Source organism: Gambusia affinis, linkage group LG11, assembly GCF_019740435.1.
Source record: "Gambusia affinis linkage group LG11, SWU_Gaff_1.0, whole genome shotgun sequence".
NCBI lineage: Eukaryota > Metazoa > Chordata > Actinopteri > Cyprinodontiformes > Poeciliidae > Gambusia > Gambusia affinis.
Window position 1 is genome coordinate 293,144 of NC_057878.1, and position 17,460 is coordinate 310,603.

At 39.8% G+C, this 17,460-nt stretch overlaps 1 long non-coding RNA gene across 1 annotated transcript; it reads right to left on the minus strand.

Annotated features, from left to right (window-relative positions):
• Positions 1-429: 429 nt before the first annotated feature.
• LOC122839903 lies at positions 430-13,439 on the minus strand. The gene is made up of 3 exons (XR_006372139.1): positions 6,749-13,439; positions 6,093-6,338; positions 430-5,994 (listed from the first exon to the last, which is right to left on the minus strand). It is a non-coding gene; the product is annotated as an uncharacterized LOC122839903 (long non-coding RNA).
• Between the last annotated feature and the right edge of the window lie 4,021 nt (positions 13,440-17,460).

Below are 17,460 nucleotides of genomic sequence, written 5' to 3' on the forward strand. Positions count from 1 at the left end.
CTCTGACAGCCTCTTTATTATTTAGCAAGTTCAGCAAATCATATAATTCTAATTCTCAAAACCTCAACTCAGACGAATTCATCTCTAATTTTAAGAAAACTTGTACAGAGGTTTTGGACTCAGCTGCCCCATTTAGGCTGGGTACAAAGACAATGGTATCACCCTGGTCAAATGGACGAACATGTGACTTCTGACATGAGTGCAGACACGCTGAGCGCAGGTGGAGGAAAAAATTATCTTTAGGTTTCTTTGCAAATACTTAGAGATGGACTTGCTAATTATCAGAGAGCTGTGAAAGTTGCAAAATCTAGGTTTTTGTCAGACCTTTTTTCTTTAAACTGTGACAAATCAAACATGCTTTTTGTGGCCTATGTGGATCTGGTGGCTTCTCTTATTGTGGCAATGAATGACAGGAGCTCAAGCTGGCATCAGTTGTTTTTTTTAATTCTCCATTTGCATTTCACACATGGGTATTGAGGCAAAGTCAGTCTCTAGCATAAAACAAGCTCCTTGTCAGTGATCCTCGTGGCTCTGAGGATTACCCATAATACAGTAAACAAAATAAAATCATTGAAAATTACAGTGATTGCATAGTGGATTTAGTTTACACTAAAGGAACAACCAGCAAATGTCCTTTTTAAAGAAAGTAAAGCAATTAACTAAAATGCTCTGAAAAATAAAATAAAATGCTGCCATTTTATTTACTGGATGCCATTTTTATATTTTAGTTTATATAAACTTGCATCTTGGAACAATGCAAAACATAAATGAACCGTATCTTCATAAAAAACTGTTAAAATAAAACTCAGCCTTATATTAACCATCTGCTAGAAGAGGTTTAGTAAAACATACCTGCATTTCACACATGGGCATCGAGGTAAGTCAGTCTCTAACATAAAACAAGGTCCTGCAAGGAGGAGCCATGTTAACATGTGGGAAATTCCCACCACACTTTCTCACGAACTAAACATTTGTAAATCGCAGCAAAAATGATATAATAGCAGAACAGTGTTACCTAGATAAAACATATTTCAATAATATGCAAAAACGAAAACCATAAACATATTTCATAAATAATATTTCTTTATCAGATTGCACTGCGACAGACTGGTGACCTGTCCAGGGTGACCCCGCCTCTCACCCGGAACGTAGCTGGAGAGGAACCAGCAACTCTCATGACCCCATTAGGGACAAGGGTGAACATAAAATGGATGGATGGATGGATGGATATCACATTGCAGAGACACGTTACCTCGACAGTGATCCTCATGGCTCTGAGTATTACCCATAATACCCCATTCATTTCACATATAAGTCTGGCTGGAGTCTTAACAGGCCTACCCGATCTAGTGCATAGCCTAGATGGCTGAGTGCAAACAACATCAGTTATGGGCAAGTCCAGTTTCATGTCAGAACTATGTTCAGCTGAAAGATCATGCTGAATGAGGTCAGAGTGGACAACTGGAGTTGTACGGTTGGAACCTGGTTCAGGAGAGTTTGACAGTGCAACAGATTCAGGGAGATCAGGTTCAGGCAAATCCTTGGTCACATCACTTGAGACAGGAAACACAATGTCCACTGAAGAACCACAGACTGGAATGTCAGAAGCACAGTCAGGGTGATTTACAACTTCATCCACACAAGTATTGTCCTCCATCTGCAAAAGCCAGTTCACAGTTTTAGTTTCATTGTCCTGTACTTCATCAGGCACAACAGGGTCATAGAGTCCACTTCCTGCGGTGGAAGGGCAAAGAGAATGGTCCGCATCATCAGAAACGGCAGCAGCAGTGAGAAAGTTGTAACGTTCAACAATGCCCTTCCCCATCGGGTGTTACGGTGTGGTGTGAGATTTTTGTATGCCAGCCATGTCCAGCAGTTCTTTGATGAGAAGACTTTTGAAATTAGCTCCTTGATCTGAATGAATGCGTTTAGGAAAACCATATATCCAAAAGAAGTCATCCCACAGACGAGGAGCAACTTGTTTGGCTGAATGATTTTTGCATGGAAACGCATGTGCCATCTTGGAAAAGTGGTCTGTTACAACTAGGACATCCACAGAGCGCTTATCCAAGAGCTCAACTGTCCAAAGGTCAATACAGACCAGTTCCATCGGCTCAGAGGTATGAATACCTTCAAGGGGAGCTCTGCCACTAGGTACTGGAGTTTTACCAACTACACATCGAAAACAGCACTTCACATGGTTAATGATGTCACGTTCCATCCCAATCCAAAAGAATCTCTGTCTGGCGAGAGAGAGTGTGCGGGCCTGGCCCTGATGACGTGCTGAATCATGCACCCCTTGGAGGACTTTGGCTTTTAAAGAGTCTGGGACAATAAACTGTTAAGTTGTCATGTTCATTTGTTTGTCTTTCTTAACTCTGTACATCAGGCCTTCTTTAATGACAAGCTTAGGCCAATGTCTCAGCAGATTTAGAACACTAGGTGACTCACTTGCTCATTCACATCTGGTGGGTCTCCTGTGACGCTTCATATAATAGAAAAGTCTGCCCAACACATCCTGACCTTGTAAATGAGCAAGTTCACTCTTTGGCATCAAGGCAGATTGATCAATGTCACTGAGTTGCAAGACAGCTGGATCAGTGGCTCTCATCTGACTGAAACCTCCAGACTCATGTGCCTCAAGAACAGCTGACACATCTTGTGACGTTAATGTCTGGGGAGTCGGTGAGGGCACCTCGGCATTGTCATCTGTGCACTCAACAACCAGCTGACAGTTGTTCTTACAATGAAATGCATCTTGGACCATTTTGTCCAACATACCGTTCACCTGGTTAAGTAGTGCGGTATGTGGTTCAGTTACAATGCGATGGCTCATGCATGACTGAATAAATGGTTCTCTACTCAAGGCATCAGTGACAACATTTTTGCTACCAGGAACTGTTGAAGAAAGAAATAGTACTAAGTTAGCTTAATTTGGAAAAAGCTTGGCTCTCTATTTCTTCCTATTTCCCGGGTTCTTCCAGCGAGGAGTGTGTGCCAATCAGGAGCAACATGCGTGATGACGTCACAGAGTTACAGCGTTTAATCTCACAACAAGAAGCTATGAGTTAACAAGAAAACTGCAGAGTTACAGAGACATACATTCATTACCTGAGACACAAGAATTAAAACAAAGACAGAGACAGAGAAAGAAAAAGCAAAGACATGTCTTTGGAGAAGGCTGAGGCCAAAACGGCAGGAAATAACAGCGATCTAAATCATTATTATCGTGTTCAATCTCTTTATAGTGGAGGCGTTTCTCTCCTTGTTAATGTATTCATTAAGGCGTACCCCTGGTTCGACCAACCAGGAGCTCCCCTGGACACTCAGAGGAACTTAGACCTTCCCTTAATTTCACGCCAGAGATCAAAGGCCATTTGGTCTCTAGAAGAACAATGGAGCAAGCAGCTGCATCCTAGTCTTCTGGCTCTAACAGATACCTGTGAAATTCGGAGTGCCTCCCGGCCAAATTAAGTAATTTAGTTTGAGGAAAGATTATCTTCACAAACCTAGTTTTGCATTGAGCCTCTCCAAAGATTTGAATCTTTGCCTTATCACATACATCCTGAACAGTTTTCTAATACTAAACAACACATTTTCATTGAAACAATTTCCATTTGGTTCAGATATTATCATAGACAGTACAATTTTCAAATACATTCAGCATTCACCATTCTAAACTTAGATAATGCACTTTAATTATAAACTTGCTATTAATACTTAGAAAACTGTTAGTGATCTCAACATTCTATGTTGCATTTTAGTTTAAACCCTGCCAGATGTGGTTCTAAAAAACCTTTGATGTTCTGTGAACCATACAGGCTTCTGCCCTGCAATAGATGCTAATTTCGTGGCTTCCTGAGCCCTGATAACAATCCTAAAAGATCTCCTTTGATCTGCATCTAGTTCCTGACCTTTGACATTTACTCTGGTGGATAATTTCCTGTAAATTCTTCACAGAATATCTGTTTAAAACTAAGAAATTTATACAACATAGAATGCTCAAGATACCTTTTACACATGACATAAAATTAACTGTTTAAAGCATTAGAAATAATCATTTTTCTTAACAGAACATAGTTCAGATCAAAACTATAGGCAGTGAGCCTGGAAACGCACCGTTGTTCACACGCACCTAATCTTGGCTTGGTTAGTGTGTATGTTAATGGGTTGTTGTCCGTCCAGACTGTGAAATGATGCACTGTTAGCCAGTGGCTAAACTTGTCGCATATTGCCCATTTAACCTCCTGAGACCCGGGCTTTTGTTTGATGTGCATTTTTTATGTCTCCTTACTATTTGGGATTAGTATGACCTAATTTTAGTTGAAATTAAATTTTAGCTTTCTATGTGCTCTTGAACTATGTCAAAACCAATGCCCTCATATGAGGACAATGGGTCTGTTTTTGCATATACATTTTTTCCTTGTCATTTGGGATCATAAGGACCCAATTAGCCTAAAAATGAAATTTTAGCTTTCTACAATAAGTGGTTATCTCAAAACCCAATGTCCTCAGGTGAGGACATTGGGACTATCTGTGTGACGATAAGACCATTCAATCATTGTTATTATTTACATCTGTGTTTCACAGTATGTACATTTACGCTGCTTTCTGTCCAGACTTTCACAATGAAGACACCATTGGTTAACAAAGTACAAAACTTTATTTTATGCTGTCAACAAACATAAAAGCGCAGATAAAAGTGTGCAGCTTTTGCATGGAAAAGTGCAAACTTTATGAACTTCATTATGAACATGTCATAGCGAACTCAGTCATTAATTCAAGTATTCCTGCTTGCCTATGCGAAAGGCTTTGCATGGAAAAGTGCAACGTTTATGAGCATCATTATGAACGTGTCATAGCAAACTCAAACAAACATTCAAGTATTCAAGTAGTCCTACTGGCCTCCGTGAAAGTCTTCATAGCAGTTGCGCTGACTTTGCAGGCAAAGGAAGACATTGCATGTCAGACAGCGTACACGGGATTTCCCAGGGCAGCCTTGTTGTCTGCAACACATCGGGTTCTTGAGATCAGCAACTTCCGGCAGATGAGCAGCAGAAGCTGTGCGCGCTGAGATGTGGGGGATTGGAGTGACCAGGGATCTTTGGCCAGGTTGTGGACAGCATGCACTCTCTTCCTCTGAATGCGTGACATCACACTTGTTGAGGAACACCTGAGCCACATCCATGCGGAACGCGAGGAACGTCATGATAGCCTTTCTTGGGGTACCGTGTTCTTGATGATCTCTGCGATACAGCAGCCAGCTGTTGGCCAGAGCAAGATCCATGAAGTGCATAAGCATGCGAATCGTCCACTTCTTTGTTCGCACACTCATCCTGTAGTAGCTCATCATTCTGTCTGATAAGTCTACCCCACCTATCTTTGCATTGTACTCCTGTACAATATTTGGTCGTCTGATGGTTAAGTAGCATTTGTCCTTCTTGGACCACCGCTGGCAGGTATTCTCTGGCTCCTTAGTGAGACGGATTCTGGTCGGGCCTGAGCATGGCAGCCTTTGAATATGCGATTTATGAAAGGCTTCACCTTCCAGAATTTGTCTGTTTTCCTGTCTTCAGGAATGTCATCATCAATTACCACCTTCAGATGGCTCCTCAGCTTGAAGAATCGGTCGTGTCTCATTGTGTCACTAATGGCAGGGACTCTCAGATTAGTGGACCAGAACATGCGGATTTGTGGGTAAGGACATCAAGATGGATGCTCCAAAAAAGTGGTACATCTCTTCAACCGATGTGTTGAGAGATCTCCCACTTTTAGCTAATGACATAGAATTTGTATAGTCGGCAAGGACTTTCATCAGCTCTATGTCAACGTACTGTTCCATGTACTGCACCGGCAACATATCTGCTCTCTCGTCTTGTTGTTCATCAGCTCCTTGAAATGGGACTAAGACAGGGTTGAATGGAGCAGACTTCCAGTACTCTCTATTTCCATTTCTTGGTCCTGCCCTGTGACCTTGCACATCCTGGTCAGGTTCTGATAATAAAAATACAATACATTTTATTTGCAATATACTCAACTGAATGAAATAAAGTGCTACGGAGCAAAAACATGGGAATTAGGTTATGTCTCACCATCATTCTCAAGATGCTGTTGTTTATGTTGTGGCTCACTCACATCACTGTCAGTATCTTCACTTATGTCAGCAGCATCAGGTTGATAATCTGAATCAGAATCATCAGGTTGCTCCACAGTTGCTTCACATGGAGCGATTTCACCCACAGCAGGATCATCCTCTTTACCATCTGACAAATCTTCAATCTCAGAGTCATTTGCGATTGCATTTAGCAATCGTTCAGCTCTCAAAAAGGACATTCCCCCTGTAATGATAAAAATGCACAATCTATTTCCTTGTAATAGGAAATAAAAACTTGCTCCACTGGCAAATTATTCTACTTATTTTTTAGTGAAAGTTCGCTTGAAACAAATGGTGATTGTCTAAAAACAAGTTACTTTTTACAGGATGAGTCTTATTTTAAGTGTAATAAGACTTATTTTGACTAGAAATTAGACATTTTGACTAGAAATAAACACAAATGCTCTTGGAAAAATTTTACGTTTTTGCACTGAAGGTAGACCTGATGTCCTTAAAGAAGTGCGTCATGTTTACAGACGTTGTAGCTTGCTAATATTACTCAAATATATCAAATAAGCATGCCACGTGAAGCTACAGACATTATTGTGCATAAATAAACTAGTTTCAATCATAAAATTTGATTAGGATTTTTACCTTGTCCATGTTTCTGTCGGGAGCTGCTGTAGAAGACATTCGCTGTGATCCCCACCATGTTGTTTTTTTTCAAATGAGTGTAATTTCATTATGAGACCACTAGGTGGTGCAGGCAGGGCCCCCAGATGAGGGCAATTGGTCAAAATTCTTACAAATTAAGTGTCATGGTGCAGAACAGCAAAAATGTAATGTCCTCATATGAGGATGCAGGGTCTCAGGAAGAAATTCCAAGCGATGTGCTGGATAGTTTAGCTGCGAGCGTGAGAGAGTCCTACTGGCAAAAGTCACTGGTCTAGCCACACTTCCATCAGGAGGAAGCTGTGACAAAACGGCTCCAATGCCATAAAGAGGCATCAACCACAAGGATGAATGGAGCATTGAAATCCGGATGAGCCAAGGTAACACTACTTATCAAATCGTTTTTCAAAGTTTTAAATGCTTCCTGGCACTTGTCAGTCCAGTCAGATGGGGACAGTTTAACCTGACCCTTTTTGAATTTGGGCTTGTTGCCTTGCCCGTTTTTGTTTGTCGCTCCAGGCTCAGCTACAAGGCTAAAGAGCGATTTGGCCTTGACAGAGCACTTCCCAATAAAGTGATGATAATAAAGAACCATCCCAAGAAAGGATCTAATTTTTCTGGCACATGGTGTCTCACCATCAGGCTCCATGAGATCAGTTTCCTGTACTTCACTGATAGCCTGAACCTTACTAGGATCAGTGTTTGTCACTGTCCTCACTTATCACATGACCCAAAAGTTTCACTGACCTACGAAGGAAGTGACACTTTTTTGGAGACTGTTTTTAGTTATTTGCAGCCAGATGAGAGAAAACCATCTGGAGCCGATCAAGCACAACCTGTTCAGATGGGGCAAAGATCTTCAGGTCATCCAAATAACATAGCAAACTAGTGAAATTTTGGTCCCCAAAATAGACATCATCATCCGCATGAAAGTTGCAGGGCTATTGGTCAAGCCTTGCGGCATCCTATTGTACTCATGCAGGCCAAATGGAGATGAAAAGGCAGTAAACCTTTTGTCATCCTCGTGTAGCCTCACATTATAGAACCCTGAAGTCAGGTCCATGGTGGAAAAGAATACATTCCCACCAAGTGCAGCGAGGGCATCTGTTTGATGAGGCAATGGAGGCGCATATTTAACGGTTTGGGCATTCAGCCATTTGAAATCATTGCAGATGCAGAGATCTTCATTAGGCTTAACAACCAGAACCAGAGGAGAGGAGTATTCGCTTTGTGATTTACGAATAATTCCTAACTCTTCCATTTCACTCAGAGCAGTACGCAGTTTTTCATAATGGCAGGGCGGAACACCCCTGTATGGTAGTCTAAAGGGCTTGTCATCCACAAGTCGTATTCTGTGCACAAAATCTGTAGCATCCCCACCGTCCATTTTATGCCGAGAAAAGATGTATTCATACTGCTCAATGATTTGCAATAACTTATTTTTCCACTCAAGGGAGACTTCACAAGATGTGAGGTCCAAGTCCTGGAGTCCAATGTCACTCAGAATATGAGACATGTCCTTGTCAGTTACTGGTGTCTTTTCAGGGTCTTTGGTGTACTGTGTGTTGGATTGGATACACTCAGGTTTGGCAAAGTCATGTACAGAAACACAACTGGACACATCGGCAACCATTGCATTTCTTCTCAGAGTGAGAGGTCAGTTAGATTTACAATCTTGACAGGAACACACCCGTCACCATACAATGACGCCCCAACTCTCCCCACTAGGATTTGTCTGGGTCTGCACTTGGACTGGGTTGGTTCAATAATGACTTAACATCCAACTAAAGAAACACCAGATGTAGGCAGTTTGGCCCAAACTCAATGTTCAGTGAGGGGCTGGAGAGTAACAGACCTTTTGTGCCCACTTTGATGGGTTTCATGCCTGGGTCACAGGATATCGAGTCTGACAGCAGAGACATTAAACAGGGCAAATTGTCTTTGTGATTGCCTTTCTGAGAGGAACAGTTAGTTGTCTCATCAAAGGAGTTTTTCATTTGTGAAATCAGCCATCTGATAGTATTACTGCCCAATATCATTTCATCAGTTTGGCCTGGAACTACTAAAACAGGGATTATGACATTAAAGTCAAACACTCTTAGAGTGAGTTCATACAATGCAGAAGGTGTGATGACATGACCTCCACATCCAACAATGACAAAATCAGCAGCTGGTTTCTTATCCAGGTCTGTGAGACAGTTTGAAAGTTTTGCTTCAGCCTCCTCACTTATGGTGCATGCCATTGATCCACTATCAACCAAGGCTTTGAGAGAATGCTTTCCTCCAACAGTCACATCTGTGTAAAACAAGCTGTCAGTTTTTGAAAGTCTCTGAGGGGCCTGCACTATCAATGTCTTTTGTGGTGAAACTTTGCTGCTGTAATTAATGTACAGTGTCTCACAGCCATCATCAGAAAAATCCAAGGTGGGAGTGTCACTAAGACGATCTGCGCTGTCCTCCCCTCCACGCAGATCTTTCAGTTTCCCTGCTGCTGCCTTCTGACGGCAGTTTCGACCTGAATGGCCAGGAAGATGACAGAAGAAGCACAGATTATTCTGGCGGCAGTGTGTACGTGCAATGTGAGAATTATCATTACACACAGAACATGGTATATCGTTCAGTCCTTTAATATTCGGCAAACAGCTTTTAACGGTCTCCTGTACTGCTCAAAAATGCACAATATATCTATAAATAATTTTGGAATATTATAAGGAAGTGGTGAGATTGACCGTTTTCCACCAAACTGACGTATTTGCCACTTCAGCTGAAGCACAGTGAGAAACGTTTAGAGGATAAAAACACTAGACTTAGCAAAAGTCAGATGACCCAGCTTTCTACTAGCATGTAAACGCACCATCTACACACAAATCTGGGAGCTCTGGAAGCGTGAAATGGGTCTTAAAATTACTCATGCATCATAACCGGATATGTACTTTTTCAACATTTGTAGGCATAGGAGAAGGTTTATTTTCTTTTTACGGTTTACAAATCATGTTTCACAGAAACAACTATCCAAAGTTACACACAATGTTACACACGAGTTACAAATCCAGTATTACACACACACAAATATTTTTACACATGCACAGATATTTGAGACTATTTTAACTCCACAGCATTCCTCCTCATTTTCTCCTCTAAGTATGGAGTTCCCCAGGAGTCGATTTTAGTACCTGTTCTTTTTGCTTTGTATTTGCTGCATCTGGGTTGTATTTTTAAAAAGCACAAAGTCTCTTTTCATTGTTTTGCAGGCGACATTCAAATCTATGTACCTGTAACTACAAATGACAGCCAGTCTGCTGAACATGTGTTACAGTATTGTCTTCAGGATGTACAGGCATGGTTAAGAGCAAATTTTCTGAACCTAAATAAGGAAAGAAAAACAGATTTTAGTGCTTGGTCAATGCAGTTCTCTGCTTGGACATGACAGTGTCCAAGCAAAAGGTGGTCCCCTGTCTTCCTTTTGTCATCCATTTGTGAAAGATCTGGGTGTGATTGTTGATCCTTTGTTTAAATTTGATAAGTATATTAGCACTGTTATCAAAGCCAGTTTCTTTCAACTGAGGACCCTTGCTAAGATAAAATCTTCCTCTGCCGTCTTTGAGAGGACTATCCATGCATTCATTACATCACGTTTAGATTATTGTAACTCGTTGTACTTAGGGTTGGACCAGAGCTCCCTGCAGCGACTGCAGAGCGTACAAAATGCTGCAGCCTGTCTGCTGACCAAAACAAGGAGGCTTGAATGTATTACTCCGGTTTTGCGCTCCCTTCACTGGCTCCCTGTTGCTTTTAGTGTTTAAACTCCATGGGCCCTTCTTAATTCAGTGAGCTCTTGCAGCCCTACACTCCACCCAGAGCCCTAAAGTCAACTAACCAGCTTTGATTGTCTGTCCCTAAAGCTAGGCTAAAAACTAGAGGGGGCAGAGCCTTCTCTGTGGCGGCACTCGGACTGTGGAACAGTCTTCCACTGTCTGTTAAGCTTTCTCAGTCAGCAGGTCAGTTTAAGTCCAGCCTGAAAACCCATCTATTCTCCCTGGCCTTCAGATCAGTTAAAGAGAAAAAGTAAAGGACAAAAGATAATTGTTGCAGCTAAATTAAAAAAATGTTTGGTTTTTATTCATGCTATTAGCTTTTAGCATTTCGGCAATTTTATACTTGTCTTATTAGTTTTACTAAACTTAATTTTATATCCATTTTTTCATTTAACTACCTGTGATGTTTGTTGTGAAGCACTGGTCAGCTGAGGCTGTTGTAAACGTGCTATATAAATAACTTTGACTTCACTTCACTTGACAATATTTTATTACAATTCATAAGAACAAAACAATCTACAGTGTTATTACTGTATTGTTTTTACATATAAAAGAAACATTTCTCTAATAAAGTCTATTGTTACAATTAATCATGGATCTCTAAGATTTTGTTGACTCAGTGGTGACATCAGATGGCTTCTAAAATGTCTGCCAGAGATGCAGATTAAATTACCGAGAGGAACTGATTAGACAAGGTTTTCAAGGAAAGACTAGATGTGCCCTAGACCTTGATGAAGATGGTGGATCTCTTGTGAAAATAATACTTTAGGGGAAAGACTACTACTAAGTGGATGACAATAATACAGCAGTAGGGTGTTCCTAGTCAATTGTAGTTTGTTCCTCTCTGTAGCTGTTTGACCCAATAACCCTAACAAATCCAAACAAACCTAAAATTATTATAATGCAAGAGTGAATTTGTGCATTGTTGGTATACCCTATAAACTTATTGTAACCTGTTAAAGGAAGCATAGTAGGTCACCTTTAATTTTAGTGAAAATCTATGGTTTTATTTGCCTCTCACTCTTGATCCACAGAAATTTCCCTACTCAGAGGTTTGACTGATAGATCGTCTCACCAGATCACATCTGCACGGTTGCAGTTAACAATAGTCCCTCCACTGTTCACAACTCAGTGACTTTCTTACTATATTTAGTGATATTTCAGACAAAAAAAATTGGTATCAGGCAAAATCAGAATGGATTTATGGGGTTAGGGTTAGAGTTAGATTTTCCAGATTTCTCACCAATCGGTGCATCCCTATTTAAGATGTAATACATACACACATATTCATGACATACTTTGATTAAATTAACTTCTTTTACGTATAATTCTAATAGCTAAAAATGTAATTTATACCAGATGGATCATCCTCACCTAAGAATGTGGGCTGGTACTGGGCTGATTCTGTGCCTTCAAATAATTTTAATATTAGATATTCCATGTTACTTAGAAGTTGATGTAAATGTAATGTTTGTTTTAGCCACATAAATTATCATGCTCAGCAGTAATTATGTTGCTGAGCAGAAAACAACATATCAGCAACTACAGTTAGATAGAATGAGCCTGAGCTCAGCTAGAAACTATAATGGTTCAACTTTAGTTTACCTAAAGTCTAAGATGACCGTCTAAGCTGAAATAAAACCTTGTTAAATTGCGTCACAACATAAAACGCTACTCCAGAAGACATTTGTCACTGCTTAACAGATTACCACAAATGATCCGTGTACCACCAGATATTGATTACTCTTGCACTGCAGTTGTCAGGTTTAATGTCCATGTGGCTGGAGGGTCTCACCTCTGACAGCCTATGTCCAACCTCTCTTTTGATTGATTTTAATGGTTAAGTACTGATCTTTTTTACTGGCCACGGTCTCCTAGCAAGGGTCAGGTCATTTGTTGTGGTAATGCAGGACAGTTTTTTCTGGATCCAATCAATCATTCTGACATGTATCAGAATGGAAAATTTGACCCAAACTACGATGAATCTTTCCACAATCAGAGCAAGACAAACTTATCTTTTGCATATGTTATGTTTAATATGAATCATGTGACTATTGAATTGGAATGCACACCAAATAACAATGACAAGATTAAAGCTGAGCTTTAAATGAGGATCTTGGAGAGAGGGTCTATATTTTATTTCAGTGGCTCTCCGCTGAGGCTTTGGAGAGACACTCTGGTAATATGTTGTGTTACAACTCAGTAGTCGTTCCCCCCAGCTGGAGCGATAACAGATTTCCTAATGGGAAACCATCAATCACAATCAGCCTGCTTTCCCCCATGTCTCCCTACTTCCAGCTTTGTGAGAGAGAGAAGTAATAGAGGTAATAATGGAGTTTGCTTCTTTAGCAACATCACCAGCAGAAGTCTCACATTCTAGAATCACTTTTTCAATCAAAATATAGATACCTAGCCTTGCCAGTTTGTTTTTGATAAGAGCTTTACGTTGCCATAAGAAGCTGTAAAAAAAAGGTCTAAAGAAAGTCTTAAACTTCAATGGGAATTAGAAATTATGAAAAGCCACTCTTAAATGGGATAGATGTGTTCAAAGTTTGGTGCCTAAAGTAGCTGATTTTTTTTGTTTTTTTGTATTTCATTTCACTTCACAATGGCCTGTTAAATTTTCAGTTCTATTAAATACAGTTTAAAATTTTTTCAAGTAATCATGAATAGAAAACACAGGACTATGAAATGTTTGTAGAATTTCTTAAGCACTTTTATTCAGTCTGTCATGAAAAAATTACAATAAGGTCACATCTGCTAGTCATGTCATATGAAAAGTTTATGAACTCTCACCAAAAGAAATATTTGGGTTTCATGTAGAAGGTTGGAAGTTGTTTTCTACAGCTGCATCAGAACCAGACTGTCTCTCCCTTTGTTTTAATTCTTTATCTTTGGTATAAAACTCATGTGTTGTCTCTGCCTGGCAGAGCTTAGCGAGCTTTTCATCCAGACCTGCTTCATTACTGATTGTCCTACAATCTCTCTGTATTCTGCACAATATATGAATAAACCTGACTGAGTGATTTCACCTGAACAGTGATTGGAAATAGATTTTTTCCACAACAATTTGGTGTCGTGACCCGGATCCCTCGACTGGACATCCGAGGACGTCGACCAACAGCATTAAGTGTGCAACCTGGACTAAACTCCAGCCTCAAACCTGGATTAGGATTTAAGAGAGAAGAGGGCTGTTGGTCGGCTCCATGGATCCAGCGCTGGGATCAACGAACTCAAAACCACTGTTATCAGGTGGGATACTCACTCAGGATAACAAATTAATTTTACAAATTCTAAATTATTAAATCTAAAATAGTGAAGGATCCGATAAACCTTTCACCCTGGGGAATAGAGATTAACGGTGTTAAGAAAAAACGTTGGGTTAAAGTCCCACGGAAAAAATAATAAAGGGAAAATCAAATAAAAAATAAAAAAAAATTATTAAAAAATTAAAATAAACAAAAATAATAAAAACGTAAGTGGGGGGTGAATGTCCCCTCGACAGCCGGTTTTCAGACCGAGGGAAAAATAAAGGGAACCACTGATTTCTAGGCTGAAGGTCCTAGTTAAAGCCCTTATTGGTGAATAAGGCAGGTCTTTTCTTGAGTTTTGGTTTTAAATTAGGGGAACTAAACCTTTAGAGAATCCTAAAGACCTTTATCGGAAATAAAGGCCACTCTTAAAGGAGTAAGAGGCAGAGTGACCACAAAGCTGATTTGTTGGATTCTGCGAAGACGTTTGCAGTCTAAAGAGGAAATCCCACCCAATTCAGGAAGAATGGGTCTACGTGGTTCCAGGACGCAATCTCCTCCTCAGGGTGAATTGTTTGACTATTTGATAATGAAATATAAAAACAGAGTGTGCTTGGTGTGAATGAATGTGGAATGATTTTAAATGTGGAATTTTCCCTGCAAAGTGAATTAGAAGCAGAGAAAAACAATAAAGAATAAAATGCTGAACATAAATATTTAGTGGATAAATTACTGGTCTTAATATTTAAAACAAAATTTGTTTTGTTTGTTTTTATTCTCTCTTTGAACAAAAATGATTTTATTTCTTAAAAGTATCAATCAATAAACTTATTTATAAGGGACCCTTTCTTACTAGAGGCATACTGGATGGAGATTAAATGACTAAAACTATATGACCATGCAAAAGGTTAAAATATGATTCATAAATACAAACTGTATGTATAGAAAAAAACAAGGAAAGCAACAAAAAAAGCCCTAATCAACTTCTACTTGCTTCTCTTTCTCTCTGTCTGAGCTTCGCTGCAGTGCATCTGACTTCTGACCTCAACTCCTCAAACCTGTCCTCCCATGGACCGGATGCTGTCCCTTCTACAAAACCAACTGATGAAAGTGACCGAGAGAATCAAGAAGATGAAGAAGACAAAGAAAACCTCCATCACATTCAGGGGACGACTGTCAGGTCTCCTGCTGGACATTCAGACTGAAAACTGAGAGCAACTGAGCTTTAAAATCCTCCACTGGTCTGAATCAGTGTGGAGAAGGAAAAGATAAACATGCTCCTGAGCTGTGAGAGAAGAAGACTGAACTGTTTGATGCCTTTTTGACATTGACTGAGGGACCATCTGGACAACCCAAAGATCCAACACGAGAACCAGTTGGACAGACAGGAAGCCGGAGGACAGAGATGGGGGAGGATTTCGCTGCAGCGACGCCAACAGCAAGAGTGGAAAAGGAGCGAAAAAAGACATTTAAGATAAGTTATACACACACACACAGCTATAACACACACAATGCCACTGCAACGAAGACTGCTTGCTACTAACCATGTACACATTTAGAAATGAGTGAGAAAAGAATGACTTCAATAGAGTTTTGTGCCCCTGTTATCTCTGAGTTCTGAACAGAAGAACCTGTATTAAAGGTCCTTTACGGGTCCGTGACCCATAAAGGACCCGTTTGGCCTCCAAATCACTAAAACATAAACTCTTTAAATACCAGATCTCTCTGTGCTAAATCTCTATTAATCAATGATTTCATCACTGAACATAATATCGATGTTATGTTTCTAACAGAAACATGGTTGAATGACAATAATGAACCGATTGTACTAATTGAATCTGCACCTCCTAACTACAATTTCTTAAGTGAGAATAGAAAACATAAAAAAGGAGGAGGCGTGGCTTCAATATTTAAGAATACAGTAAATAGTAGTAAAATTTCTTTGGGTCACTTTACTTCTTTTGAGTATCTTGGAATTGAGATTAAAGGCCTCAAACGGACTTTAACACTAAATTTATACAAAACTCCAACATATGTGGAAAATTTCTTTACTGAGTTGAATGAACTTCTATCTCTCATATGTATTAATTATGAATGCTTAATAGTTGTTGGTGATTTTAACGTTCATGTTGACAACCTCCAAGACAGAGGTGCTAAAAAGCTCTAATATCTTAGAGACTTTTGGTCTAACACAACATGTCAAACAAGCAACACACTCAAGGACACACACTGGACCTGGTTATCAGTCAGGGTGTGAATATTTCCAATGTCTCTGTAACTGATGTCGCCCTGTCGCATCACTTCCTGTTATCTTTGAAAGTTGTTTATCTTTTAACCCACTTGGACAAACAGCAACAATCACAAAACGTTCTCTCACTGAAAACACAGCAGAAACATTTCATCAAATCTACTCTTCTTCCTCACCCTTAAGCTGTAATGATGTAGATGATTTTCAGTCTAAAGTTTCAGATATCATTGATTCCATTGCCCCAATTAAAATGAAGGTTGTGTCTGGTAAGAAGAAATCTCCATGGAGAAATGCACAAACAGTTCGATCTGCAAGACAACGAAATGGCGTAAAACTCAACTTCACATTCATTATGACATCTATAAATAAAAACTACGTTACTATCATTTAACACTCAAACATGCAAGACAGGCTTTCTTTGCAGATGTCATAAACAAAAACATTAACAATGCTCCAGCTTTATTAGCAACAGTTGACAGGCTCACAAATCCTCCTATCACGTTACCACCTGAATTTTAGTCTATTGCTGCCTGCAACCAGTTTTCCAGTTTCTTTTCAGAGAAAATTTAAAAATATCAGAGGATTAATCTGCACATCCACTATAAAGTCAGAACCAACACTGTGCCCAAACAAAACAAATACAGGAAAAATGACCCAATTTTAACCACTTAATTATAAAATCCTAGAGGAAATTATAAGTCAATTAAGCTCCAGTTCCTGCTGTCTGGATGTCCTACCCTCACATTTCTTTAAGAAAGTTCTGCCTGTTGTTGCTACTGATCTGATCCAAATAGTAACTCATCACTCTCATCAGGCGTTTTCCCCCAGGCTTTGTAATCAAACCACTGATAAAAAGAACAATCTAGACAAATCACTACTGCAGAATTACAGGCCGACCTCTGACCTCTGACCTCCCATTCATCAGTAAAGTTATTGAAAAAGCTGTTTAAACAGTTAAATAGCTTCCTAACGATAACCAACTGCTTTGACTCCTTCCAGTCTGGTTTCCAATCTCACCACAGCACAGAGACTGGCCTAGTCAAAGTGTTCAATGACATCAATATAAATACGGACTGTGGGAGAACCACAGTGCTGGTTCTGTTGGACCTCAGTGTTGACCACAACATTTTACTGAATGGACTGGAGAGTTGAGTCGGACTCTCCGGTCCAGTGCTTAACTGGTTTGAATCTTACATAAAGAACAGGGATTTCTTTGTTTCAGTTGGAAACTTCTCATCAAAGAGGTCAAAGGTCACATGTGGGGTACCCCAAGGTTCAATCCTAGGACCCCTCTTATTCAATATCTATATCCTTTCACTAGCTCAGGTTATAACAGGAAATAATATTAGCAGATGACACACAGCTCTACATTATGATGTT